We start from the raw sequence: 23,820 nt of genomic DNA, 5'->3' as shown, positions 1-23,820 counted from the left end.
CTATACCAAACCCACCAATGAGTAACGAAAACTTAGCTGAACTCCGCCACTACGGCGAGGAATTGATGGATGCAGGAAATAGGATTCGGGAGGTAGGAGAACAGATATCCTGGAAGTACGACGAGAGGGAACGTCGTTTCTGAAAAGCCAGTTAACAGGGATTGCATGGGGTGGTGTGGTTATAGTGTATAATAATAATAGTAAAATATAAAACTTGTAAAAATAGTTCAAAAATAAAACGTTGTAAGATAATCAGTGTGTACGGACGCATACTATTAAAAATATATAAAATCGAATAGTCGCAAAGTCGACAGTTTTGACTGTATATGTTTGTGTGTGATTATGTGTTTCTTTATTGATTTTTTTCGTATTATTTAACTGCTTGTTAATTTACAGAATGGGTAAGCAAAAGCTTTCGGACATTTATCGTCAACTAGATAGTACCCAAAAGGATAAGAGAACCTCGTTCCAATCAAATTCCTCAAAATATTCAGTAAACACTAATGAAGGAATATTTATTCGTATGGCAAACTATGAAAACCCACTTACTCACAAGAAGAGAGATTGGATTATTAGAAAAAGCCAAGAGAAAATAGGGACGTCTAATTCCAAAGAAGTGATAGTTAATAAGGAGATAGGCAAAAACCCGCCATGGGAAGACGAATTAGATAAAAAATGGTCAGATCTCTATATGTTAGCCACTACTGCAGTGAATCTTGATCCATAATTAAGATAAGTGGCAAAACCAAGACCAACCATGGTAAATAAATAAGTTTGAGGCAATAAAATAAATGCAGAGCATAATCGTCATAGTCAAAATAAAATAATAATATGTCTTTGAATTTCAGTTGTAATAGATCTATAGGGTTGTTATGTTTTAAATAAAGTTTGGTTGTACAGTGTACCAAAGTGTTTGTACTAAATAATAATTCGTGATTGATACACATCCAGATGGAACACACGGTTAATGAACCAGTCAATGAAGTTAACCAATCAGAACACAATAACGAGGATCACTTCCTAAATCGACAAGACATAGAAAACATCGTTGCTCAGGGAATAGTTAATGCTATTCCAGCAATTGTCGCTGCGGTAAAAAGTCCTGTTGAGCCTTCACAAGCTCACCCTAGCAAACGCACACACGACAATACCTCCAGTAATAGTGTTAATGGAGGAGGTAATAATAATAATGGAAGGCTAGCCCTAATCTATAAAAGAATGAAAGCTGCAACACCTGGTTGCACTTACAAGGAGTTCCTTGCCTGTAAACCAGCTGAATTTGCAGGCAATGAGGGGGCAACGGCGGCACTGCATTGGTTAGAGAAAACCGAGGTAGTAATCAAAATAAGTAAATGTGCCGAGGAGGATAAAGTCATGTACGCTTCTCACCTTTTCAAGGAAGAAGCGTTAGAATGATGGAATACAGTATTACAAGCTAAAGGAAGTGACGTGGTTTATGCCATGAGTTGGGAAGAATTTAAGCAATTAATAGAAAGAAAATTATGTCCCGAATATGAAAAAGAACAAATGGCAAACAAATTCCTGAGCCACCGAATGGTGGATGTTGACTGTCGAGGGTATACTTCAAAATTTCTTGAGTATGCCAGAATTGTACCTACTCTGGCTTCGCCGGAGCCGGTACTTATCTCTCGCTATATCTGGGGTTTGATCAGCGAGATTCGTGACATTGTCAAAGCTGCTAGGCCTCGCACGATTGATGATGCAGTGGAGTTAGCTAACACTCTAACTGACGGGCTAGTACGTACGTGGGAGGAAAATAGAAAGAAGGAATTGGCTCAGAAAATTTCCCAAGGATTTCGTATGAGTAATAATAGTAATTTCAAGAGAAGGGGAACGGGGCAATTTTCTGTTCCACCACTTTGCAGAAACTGTAAGAAGAAGCATTTTGGAAGGTGTAAGGAAACCTGTAACTTTTGCAAAGCTGTAGGACATCGTGAAGAGAATTGCAGAAAGAAAACAACAGTCTGTTTCAACTGCGGCGAAACTGGGCATTTTAGACCAGAATGCCCTAAATTGGTTAAACCAGCAGACACCAAGGCGAAACCTGCAGAAGGAACTACTAAGAAGAACGCAAGAGCCTTTCAATTGACTACTCAGGAAGCCGAACTAATTCCTGACGTCATAGCCGGTACGTTCTTAGTTCACAACGTTTATGCAAAAGTATTATTTAACTCTGGTGCAAACCAAAGTTTTATAAATACTTCATTCTGCCAAGCTCTTAATTTACCTTTAACCAACCTTAGGCATACTTTCACAGTCGAAACGGCCGATGGAAATTCTGTTAAAATAGATAAAGTTTTACGAGAAGGAAAAATAGAACTTTTAAGCCATAAATTTTCTGCAAACCTATAACCTATGAATTTAGCCGGATTCGATGTCATGTTAAGAATGGATTGGTTAGTAGCCAACCATGCTCGAATTCTTTGTGATAAAAATTCCATAGAAATCCACACACCTACAGGAGAATTAGTAATAATTACCGGAGATAAGCCACAAAAGCCACTGAAATTTATTTCAGTAATGAAACTGGCCAGTTATTCAAGAAAACAAGGAATAGCATATATGGTTTCGGTAGTTATTAATACCAAAAATAAGAAACTAGAGGACATTTCGATAGTATCAGAATACCCAGATGTCTTTCCAGAAGACCTACCAGGATTACCACCCGATAGGGAGGTAGAATTTAGAATTCATCTAATTCCAGGAACTATACCGATAGCCAAGGCACCCTATCGGTTAGCACCTACTGAAATGCTGGAATTAAAGAAACAGTTAGATGAATTACTAAGTAAAGGGTTTATACAACCAAGTTCCTCTCCATGGAGCTCCAGTGTTGTTTGTAAAGAAGAAGGACGGATCGATGAGAATGTGTATCGACTATAGGGAATTAAATAAAGTTACAATTAAGAACCGATACCCATTACCTAGGATTGATGATCTATTTGATCAATTGCAAGGAGCTAGATATTTTTCTAAGATAGATTTGCGCTCCGGATATCATCAATTGAAGGTACAAGAAGAAGACATACCTAAAACTGCTTTCAGAACTAGGTATGGACATTACGAGTTTACAGTCATGCCCTTCGGATTAACTAATGCTCGTGCAGCATTCATGGACATGATGAACAGAATCAGTAAACCGTATTTGGATAAATTTGTAATCGTTTTCATCGACGATATACTTATTTACTCCAAAAGTCAGGAGGAACATTGTGAGCACTTGCATGCACTCTTAACCTTGTTAAGAAAAGAAAAGTTTTACGCCAAATTCTCGAAGTGTGAATTTTGGCTACAGGAAGTGCAATTTTTAGGACACATGGTAAATCACAAAGGTATTCACGTAGATCCCTCCAAGATTGAAGTTATCACCAAATGGAAGGCCCCGCAATCGGCTATGGAAGTTAGAAGTTTTCTAGGATTAGCCGGATACTATAGACGTTTTATTAAAGATTTTTCTAAAATAGCCGTGCCATTAACCAAGCTAACCTGTAAAGCCGCAAAATTTGTATGGGGACCCAGACAGGAGGAGGCATTTAGGATTTTAAAGCAAAAGTTAACTAATGCCCCAATCTGTAACACCCCAAATTTCGTATGTCATAGTATAATATTTTAATCGTGATGCTTTAACGATAAAGAATGGTAAATATAGATTTTACCATTTTGAAAGTTTTATAAATAATAGTAAGTTTAAACCCTTTTATGTAAATGATGTTAACCAAAAGAAAAGTAACCAAGTTAGTATAGGAATGTAAGGAATAAAGTTAACTAATATGAAGTTAACCAAATGAAGTTAACTAATATGAAACACAAAAAAAAAAAAAAAAGAAGAAAGATAAAGGGCTGGATGTGTAAATAAGGAATAAAGTTTGATAAAAAGAAAATTCTTCAGTGTTTGGCCCTGGGTATGTGCGATCGAGAGAGAGAGGTCAGGGGAAACCTTTTTCCTCAAAAACCTAGCAAAATAATCATCAAATTAAAGGGGTTTAAGGCTGAATTTGCAATGCATGAGCAAGGAACTTTGATCTCCTAAGTATTCTTGACATCAAGTAAGTTTAATTTCATGATTTGGTGATGTTTGATGAAACGGGTTATGTGTAATCCGTGATTAAGTGTGTGAATTAACATGAATGTTACATGATATGATCATATAGAGGTTATATTATGTGCTATTTTGATTGTATTAGTAGTTTGGGGTAAAACCCACTTGAAATTGTAAGGTAATGAGGTTTAGTAAAGTTTATGGATAAATTGTGTAATGTGGATGTTAAACTCGTGTTATAGAAGGTGTTTAGATGGGTAATTTGATATGAATCATATGTAGTATGATTATGATATTGATTGTGAAAGATTAGGTTAATCCATTGATGAATTTAGGATGAATATGCTATAATTACTTGTACATCATGTTTTATAGATAGTACGCACGCCATGTGTTCGATGAAATGCTTGAGTTGAATTGGTTATGTATGAACATGAGAAATTGAAGTATTGATGATCTAATGATGATATGAAAAATAAATGTGAGTAATGAACATTATGGTAAATGTTGTAAATGTGCGTAAGTGATGTATAACGCGAAAGCTAAACGCGTATGTGATGCACCTTATAGGGTCGAAGAAAGGAGGGGAATCAAACCAAGCAAAGGCAATAGGAGCGCACGACTCCGGTAAGTTCATATGAACTTCGCTCATGTAGAATGTAGATTTTGTATTAGTTCTCATATAAATAATTGTTCGTTGTTTTATGCGGAAATTTATAGTAAAATGTCTTAATGCGAATTGTTAGTAGAAAAGGGGAAAAGTCTATTGACGACCCGTACAAATGGGTCTAAAGTATGAGTATGAGGTGCTCTTGGTGACGTATTGACCCGTAGTTAAACGGGTCAAGTAAGATGAAATTGTTATGAAGTTAAGATAGCTAGTGAAGTATGGAAAAATTGAAAAGTAAGAATAAGTATGATCCGTGAGAACGGGTCGGATAAAATAGGATGATTGATGATGATGGAAACTAAGATGGTGCTATATCCGTTAAACGAAATTGTCATATGAGAAGTTCGAATGAAAAGATGTAAAGATATAGTGACCCGGTAACGGGTCAAATAATGATGAAAAGCAAATTGTATTAGTAATATGTTTTAACCGAACTAACTTGTAAGTTTGTGTTATGGATGTAGGTGAATCTCACTCTTGGTAATGGCGAGCTTGGATCGAACACACCACATCGCCCTTTATGCGCTTCCGATTAAAGTTGTCTTTGTAAATGGGTCAAAACACTTTCATAATGTAAATGTTAAATTTATGTCTAGGATGTTTTGTAGGTAAGTTAGAATTTTAAATCTTATTTTGGTAATTCGGACAAAATGCTTTTGATGGAATCCTGTATGGTTACAACTTTTATGTCTTTTGAAACGTGTCGTAGAATTTAGTTTGAATAGTGATTGTTAAAAGCAGGGAATTGCTTATAGTACGAACGGGTCATGCCCAATTTTTGTTAAAATTAGTATGTTGTATTTATCTTTTTCGAATGTGAAAAAGTGGGCGTTTCAAGTTGGTATCAGAGCCGAGGTTTGAGAGATTCAAGTATTAGAGTTAAAATGCTTGAACTCAAACCGAAAGCTCGTATGGAGGTGTGTTCGTTCCGAAGCGCTATGCAAGTAAGTAAATTGTAAATTTTGATTATGCTTATGGTTAGAAATGGGAAGGGGTTTATAGTTAACTCAATAGAATAACCTGGGTTGTAACATTACGGGATGTTGCGGAGGTTTCGGAACATCACGGAACCTTTTCGGGTCATACCGGGGCTTGGGAATGAAGTATGTGGGTAAAAATAAGAGAAATCAGCGTTTGCAGGTTAGACGACCCGTCGGCGACGGCCCCCTATGGCGTCGGCGACGCACCTGGGAGTCCCGACGGCCTAATTTCCTGTCTACGCGCAAAGTACAGCGACGCAACATTCTGGGGTGCGTCGGCGACGCGGCCCAGTGCCGTCGGCGACGCCCCTTCCCGGTTCACTTTTGCTGATTTGTTTTCTTTGTTATTTCGTGGCCTCCAATTCAGCTCCGGACCTTCGTTAAACTTAGAAAAAGCCCCTAAATGTTTATAAAACCATGAATATAAGTTGAGTAACATGAAGGCTATTAGTTAAAGAACGAATGAATATGAAGTAAGTGTAGGAATGAATGTATGTTTCGAATAACATGTCTAGAATGTTCGTAATGAAGGATAGTATGGTTTTATGACCTACGGGAATGAATTATTGAAAGCCAATAATGCATGAATGATAAAGGAATGAATGATACAATATTTTATAAAGTATGTAAATGTAGATGGCCGACGCAGTGAGTGTAAATGACGATGATAATGATATTACCAATAATGATGGTAAGGATGATGCCCTATGATGAATGGTATGCGGTGTGGTCACGAAATGACCGTTAACACCATGAATGATGAATGGTATGCGGTGTGGGCACGAAGTAGCCGTTAACACCAAGGATGATGAAAGGAATGCGGTATGGTCGCTAAGTGGCTATTAACACCCCAAATTATGAAATAAATGCATGGTAACCATAATTAAAAGGACAAGGGTCAATAAGACGTAAGCATGATAACATGAAGTAACATATAACGAAGTGAAAAGTGTATAAAAAAAAACGAATGTGTAATAAGTATGAGAATGAAAGTCATAGAAATATGTTAGGCATATTAACATATTTCCTAAACTATGTTGTAGAACATTTTTAAGGCAAAACCAATAGTTTCGTTAAGTTTCTGAAAATGCAACCTATAATAATTAGGATCTTCTAAATGTCAACCGGGTCATGTCGAAATGTTTCGAAGTAAGAACGTATATGATTAGAAGGTTGTGAATGAAGTTCTAGTTGGGTTTATCAACCCTATAATGAGAGATATGTGGTGTGGCCATAAAGGACCGTTAACACCTAGCAAAAAAAAATTGTTAATAAAATATGTTCTGAGTAGCGGATGGCGCGAGAAAGTAAGTAAGAAGGATGAGGGATTCTATTCCCCTATGAACGAAAGGCATGCATGATGTGGCCTATCGTGACCGATATTGATGATGATGTACAAGTGGAATGAAAGTTATTGAAATATGATTATGAATATGAATGTATCAATGTAATTTAAGATGACATGGAAAGTATATGAAGTAATGAATGTAGAAAATCCTTAAGGTAGATGACGGACGAAGGGAATACAAACGATAAGAAATGACACGGTAGGAAGGAATAAAAGCAATGATTACGGAAGAGGATGGTATGGTCCTAGAATGTAATGAAAGGTAAGAATGATAATTACGATTAAGCTTAGAAAATATTGAACATGAAAGGATGATGGAATTTCGAGTATAGTATGGCCCTAAGGATGAAAACTTTGTCAAACAAAAAGTAAATGTTAGTAGAATTAAAATTTTAAAGGAAGATAATTATCTGGTGAGCACGGATAGTGCCTTAAGAAAGGGTTGTAGACGGATGAAAGTAGAGTCGTTAAGTGGAAAGGAAAGTATGATAGCAACCGAGGAGATGCTTTTTCTTCACCTAACTAAAGATAAGTATAAACATAACAAGTAAGTGGCACAGATAGCCTGGTTGGTCAAGTAAATGTAGGACAAAAAGGACACACATACATATATATATATAAATGATGCGTATGTGAACGTATGTGAGATATGTTGCCGCTGGTTGTGGGAATATGAGTAGGGATATGTTGATAGTTAATCGTCGTAGACCTAAGCGGGATATACGAGTAAAAGTAAAATATATGACAAATGTGGTAACATGTAACGGTATAAATAATTATATATATATATACATAGAAAGATGTTGAGGTAATAGGATTATGATGAAAGAAGTATGCCCCGAACACGTTGCGTATTAAGCATGTGATGATCGACTTATGAGGACTAAAAGGAATAACGGGCTAAGACCTAAATGGATGATTTAATGCACTGACGAGGATAGAGATTTTTGTAAGAAATGGTAAAATGATAACAAGTATGTCTAAAATCAATAAGGAAGTACAATTGTGCGAATTAGTCCATACTGTAGGAATGGATTAACAAGCAACTAATAGTAATAGAGTCACTAAATGTTGAGGCAAGTATATGTATATGTATACACACATACTTTAGTAGCCAAAGTTTTTACATCACAAGAGGGGGTGACTAGAAAGAATGATGATATTAATAATAGAGAAATCAAGTAGTAGGCTCATGGTGAGCATTATTGTTTCTAACGGCATAGTAAGGAACAAGTATGGTTAGTAACGTGGAAGGCAGAAGTAAATGACTCATAATGCTAGTAAATAAATTATAATCTTCATATCAATACAGAAATAATGGCGGCTCTAAATTCTTGTTTATCATAAAGTATGGTTATTAGATATCTTGAAATGTCATGATGGAAAGATGGTAAGAGTTGACCCACATATCGGAAAACGGGTAATAGAAAGGAAAGAAAAGCGAGAAACTGTTAAGAAAGCGGGGTACACACTTAGTATGCTAAATTTAGAATAATTAGAAAGAACTGTAAGGAAATTGTGAAAGGTTAACGTCGAAGGAAGCTAGAGTGAAAATATAAGAATGTGTAATTGTTAGAGGAGGAATGTTACATAAAGAGGGGTTGAGTGGAATGTAAAATATGATGAATATTTGAATGGATATTTGAATAACTCTTACCCTCTGTCGAGTTCCCTATCGTATGTGAGGAATTATTAGAAGATAAACCTCTAAAGAAATGTTCGAGGGTTAAGGTTTTTATACGCATGATTCTTGGTTCGTATTATAAAACAACCCTACGTGGTAGAGTGTAATATGAATTGCTCAAATGTAAGTATTGATTACACGATCATATTGATAGCGTGATTAAAGACTTATGATGGCCCTTGTAACCTAGGGATAGACAGTAAAGAGGTTACAGCAGGATAGTATGTACACGATTTGTATAAACGTATACATTAAGTTGTGGTTAACTATGTAGTTATGATAGATCATCAGTGGAAGAAATATTGGTCTCGGGTAAAGATTATACGAAGGTATTGCAAGAAAAGTATGAAAATAACTATCAAGCAAAGGACATGAAAGAAATTTTGCTTGATATTGGCCTTGGAATGATGGGGAGTATGTAGAAACTAAATAGTTAGAAACTATTGAATGATGTTTGATTTGTGATTTAATATGAATGAATAGGAATGAACAAGTATGAATATTATGATAATTATTTCCCCTAAGTAGATGTTAGAGGTATGCGGGAATGAATAATCTAACAGATAAGTTTTAAGAAATCAACTTGAACAATTGAATGATAATAATGAAATAATGTAATAGGATCGTTTTGATTCATACAAGATTGAATTACCAAATGTATTAGATACGTTTAGAGTAGTAACGACCGATTCATCACGAGGGATGATCGAATGAAAGCATGTTATCGAAGTTCGAGGTATGTAATTACGAAGTGATACAGATAAACTCGTCAGAATGTATGTATTCAGGTTTCGGGGACGAAACCTTCTTTAAGGGGGGTAGACTTGTAACACCCCAAATTTCGTATGTCATAGTATAATATTTTAATCGTGATGCTTTAACGATAAAGAATGGTAAATATAGATTTTACCATTTTGAAAGTTTTATAAATAATAGTAAGTTTAAACCCTTTTATGTAAATGATGTTAACCAAAAGAAAAGTAACCAAGTTAGTATAGGAATGTAAGGAATAAAGTTAACTAATATGAAGTTAACCAAATGAAGTTAACTAATATGAAACACAAAAAAAAAAAAGAAGAAAGATAAAGGGCTGGATGTGTAAATAAGGAATAAAGTTTGATAAAAAGAAAATTCTTCAGTGTTTGGCCCTGGGTATGTGCGATCGAGAGAGAGAGGTCAGGGGAAACCTTTTTCCTCAAAAACCTAGCAAAATAATCATCAAATTAAAGGGGTTTAAGGCTGAATTTGCAATGCATGAGCAAGGAACTTTGATCTCCTAAGTATTCTTGACATCAAGTAAGTTTAATTTCATGATTTGGTGATGTTTGATGAAACGGGTTATGTGTAATCCGTGATTAAGTGTGTGAATTAACATGAATGTTACATGATATGATCATATAGAGGTTATATTATGTGCTATTTTGATTGTATTAGTAGTTTGGGGTAAAACCCACTTGAAATTGTAAGGTAATGAGGTTTAGTAAAGTTTATGGATAAATTGTGTAATGTGGATGTTAAACTCGTGTTATAGAAGGTGTTTAGATGGGTAATTTGATATGAATCATATGTAGTATGATTATGATATTGATTGTGAAAGATTAGGTTAATCCATTGATGAATTTAGGATGAATATGCTATAATTACTTGTACAACATGTTTTATAGATAGTACGCACGCCATGTGTTCGATGAAATGCTTGAGTTGAATTGGTTATGTATGAACATGAGAAATTGAAGTATTGATGATCTAATGATGATATGAAAAATAAATGTGAGTAATGAACATTATGGTAAATGTTGTAAATGTGCGTAAGTGATGTATAACGCGAAAGCTAAACGCGTATGTGATGCACCTTATAGGGTCGAAGAAAGGAGGGGAATCAAACCAAGCAAAGGCAATAGGAGCGCACGACTCCGGTAAGTTCATATGAACTTCGCTCATGTAGAATGTAGATTTTGTATTAGTTCTCATATAAATAATTGTTCGTTGTTTTATGCGGAAATTTATAGTAAAATGTCTTAATGCGAATTGTTAGTAGAAAAGGGGAAAAGTCTATTGACGACCCGTACAAATGGGTCTAAAGTATGAGTATGAGGTGCTCTTGGTGACGTATTGACCCGTAGTTAAACGGGTCAAGTAAGATGAAATTGTTATGAAGTTAAGATAGCTAGTGAAGTATGGAAAAATTGAAAAGTAAGAATAAGTATGATCCGTGAGAACGGGTCGGATAAAATAGGATGATTGATGATGATGGAAACTAAGATGGTGCTATATCCGTTAAACGAAATTGTCATATGAGAAGTTCGAATGAAAAGATGTAAAGATATAGTGACCCAGTAACGGGTCAAATAATGATGAAAAGCAAATTGTATTAGTAATATGTTTTAACCGAACTAACTTGTAAGTTTGTGTTATGGATGTAGGTGAATCTCACTCTTGGTAATGGCGAGCTTGGATCGAACACACCACATCGCCCTTTATGCGCTTCCGGTTAAAGTTGTCTTTGTAAATGGGTCAAAACACTTTCATAATGTAAATGTTAAATTTATGTCTAGGATGTTTTGTAGGTAAGTTAGAATTTTAAATCTTATTTTGGTAATTCGGACAAAATGCTTTTGATGGAATCCTGTATGGTTACAACTTTTATGTCTTTTGAAACGTGTCGTAGAATTTAGTTTGAATAGTGATTGTTAAAAGCAGGGAATTGCTTATAGTACGAACGTGTCATGCCCAATTTTTGTTAAAATTAGTATGTTGTATTTATCTTTTTCGAATGTGAAAAAGTGGGCGTTTCACAATCTTAGCATTACCAGATGGAACCAAAGATTTTGAGGTCTACTGCGATGCTTCTATGCTAGGATTAGGATGTGTGTTAATGCAACGTAAAAAGGTAATTGCGTATGCCTCAAGGCAATTGAAAAAGCACGAGGAAAACAATACAACTCACGATCTCGAATTAGGAGCAGTAATTTTTGCCCTTAAAATTTGGAGACATTATCTGTATGGAAGTAAGTTTACTGTCTATACGGATCATAAAAGTTTAAGGTACATATTTGGGCAAAAAGAATTGAACATGAGACAAAGAGGATGGATGGAAATTCTCTGCGATTACGACTGTGATATTCAATATCACGAAGGAAAGGCAAATGTAGTTGCAGATGCCCTAAGTCGTAAGTATCATGAAAAACAAAAACAAATTCGTGCTCTTAGATTAAATCTACAGTTAGATTTAATAGAACAATTAAAGAATGTTCAAACCACAGCAATCAAGGATGATGCTGAAGGAATGAAAGGAAGAATCAAAGAATTGGAGCAAGGAGCTGATGGAATTTGGAGATTCCACAAGAAAAGGATTTGGGTACCTAAGCAAGGAGAATTAAGAAATAAAATTTTAGAGGAAGCCCATAAATCTAGGTATACTATGCACCCTGGAAATAATAAGATGTACCAAGATTTAAGAAATAATTTCTGGTGGATAGGAATGAAAAAGGACATAGCTAGTTATGTATCTAAGTGTCTTACTTGTTCACAAGTTAAGGCAGAACACCAGAAACCTTCAGGGTTACTTCAACAGTTAGAGATGCCTGTTTGGAAATGGGAACTGATAACTATGGATTTTGTTACCAAGTTGCCTAAAACCAGAAAAGGTAATGATGCGATTTGGGTAATTGTGGATAGATTAAACAAATCAGCTCATTTTCTACCTATGAAGGAGACCTTTAGTATGGAAAGGTTAGCCAAGTTGTACGTAGATGAAGTAGTATCCCTACATGGAATTCCACTCTCCATTGTATCAGATAGGGATAGTCGTTTTACTTCACATTTCTGGACAAGTTTCCAAGAAGCCATGGGTACACGATTAAATTTAAGTACAGCTTATCATCCCCAAACAGACGGACAAAATGAAAGAACCATTCAAACCTTGGAAGACATGCTTAGGGCATGTGTAATAGATTTTGGTGGAAATTGGGATGATCATTTACCTTTAATCGAATTCTCCTATAACAATAGTTATCATGCAAGCATTGAACCTGCCCCATTCGAGGCACTGTATGGACGCAAGTGTAGAACTCCAGTTTGTTGGGCAGAAATAGGAGAAAGTCAATTATCAGGACCTGAGATTGTGCAAGAGACCACCGACAAGATAACGCAAATCAAAGAAAAACTAAAGACAGCTCGAGATCGCTAGAAGAGTTTTGCAGACAATCGACGCAACCCACTAGAATTTCAAGTCGGTGATAAGGTACTCTTGAAAGTTTCTCCTTGGAAAGGAATAGTACGATTCGGAAAGAAAGGAAAGCTGAGCCCAAGGTACATAGGACCATTTCAAGTAATCCAACGAATAGGACCAGTTGCTTACCGGTTACAACTACCAGAAGAACTAGCAGGAGTACATGATGTATTTCATGTATCCAACCTCAAGAAATGTCTATCTAACGAATCCCTGGTGGTACCTCTCCAAGATGTGCGAGTAAATGAAAAATTAAAGTTTGTTGAAAAACCACTTCAAATAGAAGATAGAAAGATTAATTTCTCAAGCACAAGCGACTGGTGCTAGTTAAGGTCAAGTGGGATTCAACGAGAGGACCTGAATACACCTGCGAGCTAGAATCAGAGATGAAGCGAAAATATCCACACTTATTTCAATAAATCTCGAGGACGAGATTTCAATTAAGGTGGGGAGGATGTAAGGACCTTCAACAATGTCCCTAATCTATCCATACGTGAAAACCTAGACCCCTAAAACCCTAACCAGCTTGAAAAATCAAGAAAACAAGAAAAATGGGTTTTAGGCGGGCCGCGTAAGGGGTAGCTTAACCTTACGGGGGCCGCTACAACTTAATGCTCAAACCGGATAAGTTTTGGGAGTCCAGGCGGGCCGCGTAAAGGTTAAACATATCCTTACGCGGGCCGCGTCAACTTATGTTGGACCGGATAAGTATTCCGAGGCCACGTGTTGACCATCTGGGGACCTACTCATGACCAATCAGACCTACGCCTACACTAGGAGGCCACGCGGGCCGCGTAAAGTTTCGCTTATGTTTTACACGGGTCGCGAGAACACCACTTTTCAGCTATAAATAGGTTAGATCATGAGCAGTTCAGTCGTGTTGACGAAAGTTTCAGAATCAAAGTTATACTGTCAAAATTATAATTTTCATATAAGTGAGGTGCTGCCACAATACCGGGTAATAACTCGATCGCTGCTACGATTAAATATCCGATCGATTGAAACTATCCAATGGATGTTTAAGTGCTACCCGCATTAGGGTTATACTTTGTTATTCGTCGTTAATTCGATGTATGTTTAGTATGGCACTTTGTCATTTGTTGTGAGGGTTGTATCTCGTGAGTTATCGTAAATGTTGTATTAGTTACTAACCTGGTTCGTGTGCATTATTGTTTAAATTAGGTTATTCGGCTTACCAGTAGGCTAAACCCTGCCCGTATAAACTTGCAATGTGAGTCATTCTCTTTTTACCAACTATGCTTTTAAAATCATGTTTAGTTTTAAAGTTATAATTACAGGGATTAAGTTTATGTAATCTTCAATTACTGCCGGTATGTGGGGTTTTGTATACATTACTTATTTCCCGTCACCAATGGACAACGAGTTAGCCAATGGGTGATCTGACCATAGTCACCGAAACGAGTTGAGTGACAAATACCGATTTCGGGTAATTGGTTGATAGAAACATTGTAATCTCCCTTAATACTGTGAATTATAACAACATGTCTTTTTATTAAAATGAATGATTCACTCAGTATTTCTCCGCTGACAAAATATTTTACAACATGTTTCAGATGACCTACTGTGAATCAAGTACTAGTGCTATGGAGCACTCCCAAGCTTGAAGTAGTGGCTCAAATTAAATAAATAAATAAACATGTTTTGTAAAATAAAGGGAATTCCTGTGAGATTCCTCTACTGTAAATTACGGGGTATATCCCGCATTATTAAATAAATAATACTCGAGCATTTTCAAGTTTAAAACGATGCTGTTAAGACTTCCGCTGTAAACATGAATACCACGGGTTTTCTATCTCACGGCTCCTGGACCGGGTCAAACCGGGCGAAGGGGGCCGTGACATCTGTGTTGACATCCAGTAGCTTAGTAGGACTTAAACATCAAAATTCTTCAGGGACTAGAGCTGTAACTACCTTAATGCTTGCGATAGCAACTTGCTGAAGCACCTGTAACTGCCTTAATGCCAGCGATAGCAGCTTGCTGAATCACTTGAGAGGCTTTTCTTCCTTTCTTTAACTTATTTGATCAGCCCTTGGTATATACTGATAGGTTTTTGGCATTTTGATTATGGTTTGTGTTTGATTATTGCATTGGGTAACTGTGCTTTTTTGTTTTTTGATTATGGTTTGTACTTGATTATGGCATTGCCTAATTGTTCAATTTTGTTTACCATAAAATCCATCTATAGGTGTACTGAAAAAAAAAAAAAAAAAAAAAAAAAAAAAAAAAAAAAAAAAAAAAAAAAAAAAAAAAAAAAACTAACTCAAATTAAATGGATAAATGCATATATTTCACGTTCCTTTAAGTGTAAAAGATTATATTATATCAACATGATTATAGGTTGGCACATGTTTTTGTTAAATGCATATAAAGCATAAGTTGGTCGGATTTCCTCTTATGTGGCCTAATCAAACGTTTTGGTCATTATATTTTCAGAACCATTGTTGCTGCAAGGTTTACTTTGGGTCAGGTATCTTTGGTAGTTGGAGCTTTGGTTCTTAAAGTATAAGGCTTGATTCACATAGGAGAGACACTCTCCGGTAATCTTAATGAACTAACTTCAACTAAAAGGACTCTGATATTGATGGATTCAAAAATTGTTTTCCACACTTATCCTAACAATTCAATATCCAAAGTTTTTTTTGTAATGAGAAATTTTTGATTCCCTTCACCTGTATAGTTATGTTGGTTAAATTATGTTTATAATATGTATTATAGTTGAAGAGTTAAAGATTAAAAAAGTTGCAGTTTCTTTATATATACAATATTGAAATTCTTAAATCTTATTGTTCAATAAAGTTGCTATATAATTTTCGAAGTAAGTTGTTTATTTGTTGTTGATCTTGACATCTTAAATCCATCCGGATGCTTTTCATTTTGGGGATTCAAGATAAGGTGGACTCTACATATGTATAAATGTGAAGAAAATTAAAAAGGTTTTATGCATGTTTTCGATGTTAGGCAAGTCTTCGATATTATTATATATATCAAATGATAACATAGGTTTGCTACAGTGAATTGAATTTTCCTTTCTTCTCTTTTTTTTCTAATTGGTTGGATTATTTGAGAAGTCATGTTGACTTCCTCCCAGACCTAGACCTCTTGAAGACATGTAAAGAAGATGACAAAAATGGAGTTCACACAGAGCCCATAACTTACTTTATTCGGCCTTAAATCCACCAACATTCAAAGTCTTTTAAGATATAATTTACCATATATAAAATGAAGAACACCAGATGTGTGATAAATTGTTTTGGGAATAATCAGACTTGAAAAGATTGAAAACTCAACTTAAAAGCAATAATACGTTAAAAAAAAAATATACTTTAAACTAAATATTTTTAGTTTAGTTCGATTATAATTTTTGGTTCAGTTATAAATAAGTTTTATATATAGAGAACAAACACCAAATGAACAAGATAGATACTTGTATCCGCTTTATGCTTTTTTCGATGTTCTACGGGTTTCTTGACGAACAAATTCGGTTCCGACCGAATAACATCGGTACCAGTAAAACCGTTGCTGGTTTTTAGTATTCATAACCGGTATAAGTTTACTAATAGACGGGTTTGTATTTTCCCGTCTATTCGTTTTTGTTTCTTTCGACTGCTATATCGAGTGTCCGTATCGTATCAGTTTTGTAACAAACCGAACTAATATCCACCGAAAACCCGCCGCGAAGCGCGGGAAAACCCACTAGTTATGCATTAAATTTGAAATTTCATGGCTTTAACTATTGATGTATGTATCTAAAGTTTTTGACATTAGTAAATTTTAACTAAATTTGATACATTATGATATTATAGCTGCAGTACAATTGTACATCAAATACATAATTTAATACGCCATTCTTATTTATGTTGATGCGGAGGCTTAACGGTTTACGCCATCCATTTACGCCATCCCGTAAGTCGGTATTAATTCGAGTTTCACGTCACGTGAGTCACTTGATCGTTTTTCCGTTTTGGTCATCGTTGGGTTGCTATTTAGCATGTTTTTTCGCCCCCACCTCTAATTGCACAGTTTTACCCCCCCCCCCCCCCCCCGCAAGGCGGGGGGCTCAATTCTAGTTTGTAACAATTAATGTTTGGAGTTTAGACAAAATTTAAAACCTGTTTATGGAAATTAATTATATATATATATATATATATAGTATCCATTTGTGGAAGTTTAACAATAAATAGCTGTGAGGCTAGCCCCATTTAGTAGAGCCTTATGACTTTTAGAGGCAAGGTCTCAGTTTTAAATTTGGGCAAATGAGAATAATGTGGGATTATTGGTGTAGAGTAGGATGAAGCGTTTTAATTATATATATTATTAATTTGTAATAGGTGTAGGCTTTACAATGATGTAACATGTGCTTCATCTTTATTTCATGCATTCATCACTTGTACAACATGTTTGTTTCTCTATTAGACCCTCACTATTAAAAAACTGTCTTGTTATATTAATAAGTAGGGGTGCAAATGAGCCAAGCCCGAGCTTGACCAGGCTCAAGCTCGAGCTCGTTTAACATATGAAAGTTCGAGCTCGAGCTCGTGCTCCGCTCGATTCGAGCTTTATTTCTAAAGCTCGAGCTCGGCTCGAAGGGACTTTTTCAAGCTCGAGCTCGACTCGTTTAGTATTTATTAATTAATTTATATTAATTATAATTAATACATATTTTTTATATTTATATAAATGGTAATTAATATATAAATATATGTTTAATATATTAATAAAAAATATATAAACAGAAAGCTCCTTTAGACTCGCGAGCTGGCTCGAGCTCGATAAACGAAGATCGGGCTCGGGCTCGTTTACTAAACGAGCTTGTTTTTTAGGCTCGGGCTGAGCTCGAGCTCGTTTAAGCTCGGCTCGTTCGAGCTTTTTTTCAAGCCGAGCTCGAGTAGCTCGGCTCGTTTGCACCCCTCTTAATAAGTTGCATGCATCCATTTATATACTATTAATTGGTAACATTGTTAGGCATTAAAACTTGTATTTTTAGCTTATAAAGTTGGACATTGCTTTATGATAAAACCATGTACTATAGTATTTATTTATATACATACTATTAATTGGTAACATTGTTAGGCATTAAAACTTGTATTTTTAGCTTATAAAGTTGGACATTGCTTTATGATAAAACCATGTACTATAGTATGTATTTATTTATATACTATTAATTGGTAACATTGTTAGGTAGGGATGAGCACCGTACCCGTTCGGTACCAGTACTGAAAAACGAGAAAAGTGGGTACCGATACCGAATACACCGGCCGTAACATGGAGCTCATGTATAATGTTTAGGGGCTATTTGGTAACTTTTGAAGGGTTAAGTGATGAATTAGAAAGAGGTCTGAACTATTAAATGCTTAAGTAGTTTGAGGTCTGAACTATTAAGAGACAATATAATGGTTAACCGTTCAGAGACAAATGTCTGACCAATTTAGATTAGAGGTCTTAACAATTGAGACTCAATATAATAATTAATCATTCAGATGCAAATGTCTGAACCATTCAGATGCAAATGTCTGAAACATTCAGACATTTACTCACAAAACAAATAGTATGAATCATTAAGTGTTGAACTAGTAAGAGATCTGAACCATTCAGACCCTCATTAAGAGGTAAACAAACAGCCCTTTAATTATTAACTAACCCATGTCGGCTGAATTTGTAAGCCCCGACCGCAACGCGACGCGGTCTTACATCTAGTCCAAAAACAAAAGTCATCCAAAATTAAAATCAATTTGCAAAAAAAAAAAAAAAAGTCATCCAAAATTAAAATCAATTTGCAATTGAACATCTGGGTGAAGGGAGGAATTGGTGTTTTAATTCCGGGTTCAAACCTGACGGGGGTAAGGGTTTACGGATTTCATCCGGTTCCTGCGCATTAGGAAGGCATGGTCTAATGGTAATCGAGAAATCGACCTTGAACATAGCCCTATACAAAGTAGGTTTACACGTGAGATTCCTTGTCTTTTTAATGCAGTTGAACCTAACCTAAGACAATTTGATTCTAATTCGTTTTATTTTATGTAAACCATTTAATTTGGTAAACATAACTAACCCTAGGCTTATAGCTCAGTGGTTATGGAAATGAGGGAAAGACTCCTGACCGAATGGTCTCGAGTTCGATTCCTGATCCATCCGGGTTTTACCGGCTTTGCATTGTCGTGCCCTCGAGCGGGGTGCAGGGTCGGGTTTTCCCCGAAACTGGTGGCATGGTGGGCTAGGGGCTCCGTGCGTGCAGGTTGGGCTGCTGCGGGCTACCTTTCGGCCAATGGGTGCCGCGTACGGAGTACCCGGCGATTCTTATGTTGGACGTTAAAAAAAAATTGGTAAACATAACCTAAGACAATTTGATTCTAATTCGTTTTATTTTATGTAAAGCATTTAATTTGGTAAACATAATTTACTTAAAGATAAAGAATAAATGAAGTAAACCTTATTTTTATTGATTTTTTTACAAACCATCAAATATTAGAATACACCATTAACTAAATTGTATAAGTAATTTGGTTCATAAAAAAAAAAATAATAAATCAAACTGGAAAAATGTTTTCGTTTATAAACTTTAAGGAGAATATATTTTAACTATTGACAATGTCCGTCTTTTAATAGAAAGTGTTTTATTAAACGTAAAAAAAACAGGGCAGGAGTTGATTGGATAGTTGTGAGTAATAGAATTCTATCACTAGTGACTACCCCACCCCCTAAGTTATGCTTTTACTTAACATGATAATAAATAACAAAACATATAAGCATTTTTTTAAAATCATTTTAACCCTCAAAATCAGGAAAAAAAAGTTATAATATTGATATGTTACCCGTGGCGGGGGATGTTAAACTTGTAACGCTCAATTTCTACCACCTGTACACACTCGTATTCATCCTATCAAAAAAAAAAATAAAAAAAAATAACAGTGAAAAATCAAAACTAAATATCTAGAATTTTATAAATCATCATGTTTTAAAGAGTTGTGAGAGGATAACATAAAAAAAAACTAATAAAAAATGAAACCTTGAAGCAATCCCGACGGCTTAAACGCTCGTGCTTCTTTCTGAGTTGTACATTATCAAGAAAAATTAGATTTATATGAAAATTCACATAGGAACATAAATAAAAATAAACATGTCATAATATACCTAGAATTTTGTAAAATATCATGTTTTAAAAAATTACAAGAGAAAAAAATTTAAATGTGTTTAAAATTAATTACAAAATAATTGTACTTATTATTGTAAGCATAATAAAAAAGATGGAAACAAGTTATTGTTATAAATATATTATATATGTGGTTATCAACTCATTAAATAGATTAGCTTGTTCTCCAAGACTTGATCTCCTATATATATTTATTGTATTCCTTTGTAAAGACACACCTCAATCAATAATATCAATCTTCTTCTCTCTATTATTCTCTCATGTTCTTTTGCTATTAGGCTAGTTTCACAACACGTTATCATCACGACAGTGCTCTCACCTAAACCCTAGTTTTTGTAGCCGTCACGTATAACACCCATACTAAAATCACCTTTGCCCTCATTAATCGCCGGCTACCAAGATACAACTTCCAACCTAAAAGTGTAGGTCCCTTTTGTCGGATGACGAACCTCAAACCTTGTTATACTAACCCACTAGCGAGTGCGGAATCCAAGCTAGTAGGCAAACCGAGATTAAGCAAGTACAAACACAACACACAAGGATTCACCGATTAACACAACTTGTATTAATGCAAATGAAGGTTTCGGTTACAAGCACAATGTTTACAAACCTAACTTGTAAACTCTCAAAGTGTGTGTGTGTGTGGTTCCGGACAGAAAGCTCTCAACTTGTCTCTCTATCTCTCGGGTGTGCACTCTCAGAACTCAGAACTCTAACACAACACACTGCATGGGTATAAATACCCAGCTCATGATGTCTGGTCCGAAGGATCCGATAGATGGTCCGAAGGATCATCTATCGAAGACAAAGTATTCGAAGGATAAGCAGGGACCTCGAAAGATCATCTTTCGAGGTCTAATCATTCGAAGCATATCTTTCGAGCACCTCGAAGGATCAACAGTATCCTTCGAGGCTATCCTTCGATTCAGACAAACATATCAAATATATTCCAACTGTTGGCCAAGTCAATCCGGAGGATGGTTGACTTGGTCAACTTACAGACTACCAAGGACATCGTTTACATACAGACCGAATACAGACAAAGTACAGACACAAGTGCACCAACAAACTCCCCCTTGGCTGTAGCTTTGTCTTTATCTTCTATAGTTGTACACTCGTCTCGAACTTCGACGGTCTTTGGTCTTCGAGTTCCCAAAACTCTGATGTCCTTTCAAGTCTTCATTGTCGGAGGATCTTCAAAGTCTTCACGTCTTGAAAGCAGAGAGTGTATCAACAAACTACCCGTATCATGTAGGAAGTGTGTTGACAAACTCCCCCTTAACATAAGCTCCCCCTTGAGTTATGCTCGTGAAAAGACTTTATCTTTATGAAGTGAGATCCTTGTGGTGTTGATGATGGCCAGCGGCAACTCGATCATCTTCATCTTTTGAGCGCCTTCTCGTCGTGTCTTCATTCCAGAGCTTGTCATCGACCATGTTCTCCTAGCCTTTAGAATCTGCACATGCAAGAAATCTAAACGCGTAATGAGAACAACTGCTTGGAATAGTATAAACAAATGACACACGAATGACCATTGTCACAATCAAACACCGTCCGACAGTTTGAAAGTTTAATAAATTTGTCAATTTTAGTCTTTAACTTTCAAAACATGCAAATTTCGACCGTTTATGAAGATTTAGTCAATTCGGTTTTCGTTCAGGTTTCAGGTAACGAAGACTCGAGCTCCAACATCGTACGATCGAAAATAAAGTAGAAATAAAATCTTTTTGGCTTTTACAAAGTTTATATTAAAACACACCTAAAATCTTTTTGGTATTTTTGAATTTAAAAGACAACAATTTAAAATCTTTTGAGTGTTATCAAACGACATCACCGCTAATGTCGTGCTGATATGCACCAAACGACGAAACTGTTTAAAAGAAAAACAATAAAAGTTAAGCAGTAAATAAATATATACAGACATTCTTTTTGCGAGTTTCGAGGGTAAGAGAATCATATCAGTGTACGGTCATGCCAAAACACTCTTGTTGTTCAGTTAGTTAACATTAAGATAAGCATCCTATAACAATTATCGGTATTGTTGTCCACTTAAGCTCAACTTATCAGATGTAATCATGGCGAGGGGATACGTTAAGGTATGATTTATACTTACCGACCGGTATTCATCCACATCACGACACATTCCCGTATCAAGGTATGCACGAGAGTTCATCTTACCGGTGAGTATACTGATTATCATCTGTTTGACCGTATAAATTGTGAGATACTCACTTATTTTGAATTGAAAACAAGTCCTATGTGATATAATCACTTATTGATGAGGAACTTGATTTTCGTATGCATGAGGGCACAGGTGCAAGTCCGTGAACAGGTCAGTACTTCCGTACAGCAGAGAGACGAACTTGACACCCGGATAGATGTGATATTTTTATCACTTATTTGTTTGGACATGTGATTGTTTATCACTTATTGAGGTCGAATGCAGTATGTAATATGTACACGTATGTATAGTATCATGGAAGATCTAGACTTGCGTCCCCGTTATTTTTCGGTAAAAGATACAACCATGATACCCAGATGATAAGCAGCATAAAGACCGAATATCTCAGAACCTCGGCAATCTATCAAACGAAAATTCGGTACTAAGACCATATGCCAATGAATGGTTCCCACCTGGTCTTCAGTCGATTAAGATTTATATCACCCTGCACACTTTAAAATGATTGTGAGCCTACCGATACATCTTATATAGAGCTGCTTATCGTTTTTCATTTAAGGTTTAAAGAGGCTTGGATAGACCACTGATGTACTATCACTTTCTCTTTTGCTCGCCAGGAAACTCATTTTTGTTTTTCTATTGTTTTTGTGTTTTTGAAATTTTTCGATGTTTTTGGATTTTCAGATTTTTGGATTTACTCCCCCTAAAATCAATAAACTAAGATAAATTTAAAACACACAAAGGTATTTACAAAAATGATTTTCCGATGTTGGTTTACTCTTGCTTGACCTTAATGCCATTTACCAATAATAAGAAGTCAAATCTAGATTTGTCAAAAGCTTTGGTAAATAAGTCGGCACGTTGGTCATCGGTGTGGACCTTAACAACATCGATTAGCCTTTTCTCAAAGCAATCACGTATGAAGTGATATTTGATTTCGATGTGTTTGGTCTTTGAATGCTGCACAGGATTTCTAGTGATATCTAAAGCAGCAGAATTATCAACGTAAATAGGAGAAGTTAGGAATTCAAAACCGTAGTCCTGCATTTGTTGTTGGATCCAAAGAACTTGGGAGCAACAACTTGAGGCAGCAATGTATTCAGCTTCGCATGTTGATGTAGCTACACACGTCTGCTTCTTGCACTGCCATGTGACTAGGCGATTTCCTAAGAACTGACATCCAGCCGTTGTGGATTTACCGTCGATTTTGCATCCGCCAAAATCAGAATCACTGAAAGCTACCAATTCAAAGTTATTATCCCTAGGGTACCACAGACCGGTGTCAGGGTACGCCTTCAAATAACGAAAAATCCTTTTAACAGCAGCAAGATGTGAGGCCTTCGGGTTAACTTGATATCTAGCAAGCAGGCACGTTGGGTACATTATGTCTGGCCTTGATGCTGTGAGGTACATAAGAGATCCAATCATAGCGCGGTAGTTTGAAGGGCTAACAGCTTCTCCCTTCAAGTCAGGAGTAATTCCGTGATTGGTTGGCAATG

General features: G+C 35.9%; 1 long non-coding RNA gene across 1 annotated transcript; it reads left to right on the top strand.

Annotated features, from left to right (window-relative positions):
* Positions 1 to 3,925: 3,925 nt before the first annotated feature.
* Positions 3,926 to 11,333, top strand: LOC110894910. The gene is made up of 4 exons (XR_002566787.1): positions 3,926 to 4,067; positions 4,631 to 4,687; positions 10,602 to 10,658; positions 11,166 to 11,333. It is a non-coding gene; the product is annotated as an uncharacterized LOC110894910 (long non-coding RNA).
* The last annotated feature ends 12,487 nt before the right edge of the window (positions 11,334 to 23,820 follow it).

The sequence above is a fragment of the Helianthus annuus genome, chromosome 15 (genome assembly GCF_002127325.2).
Source record: "Helianthus annuus cultivar XRQ/B chromosome 15, HanXRQr2.0-SUNRISE, whole genome shotgun sequence".
NCBI lineage: Eukaryota > Viridiplantae > Streptophyta > Magnoliopsida > Asterales > Asteraceae > Helianthus > Helianthus annuus.
This window is presented reverse-complemented; position numbering and strand designations above follow the sequence as displayed.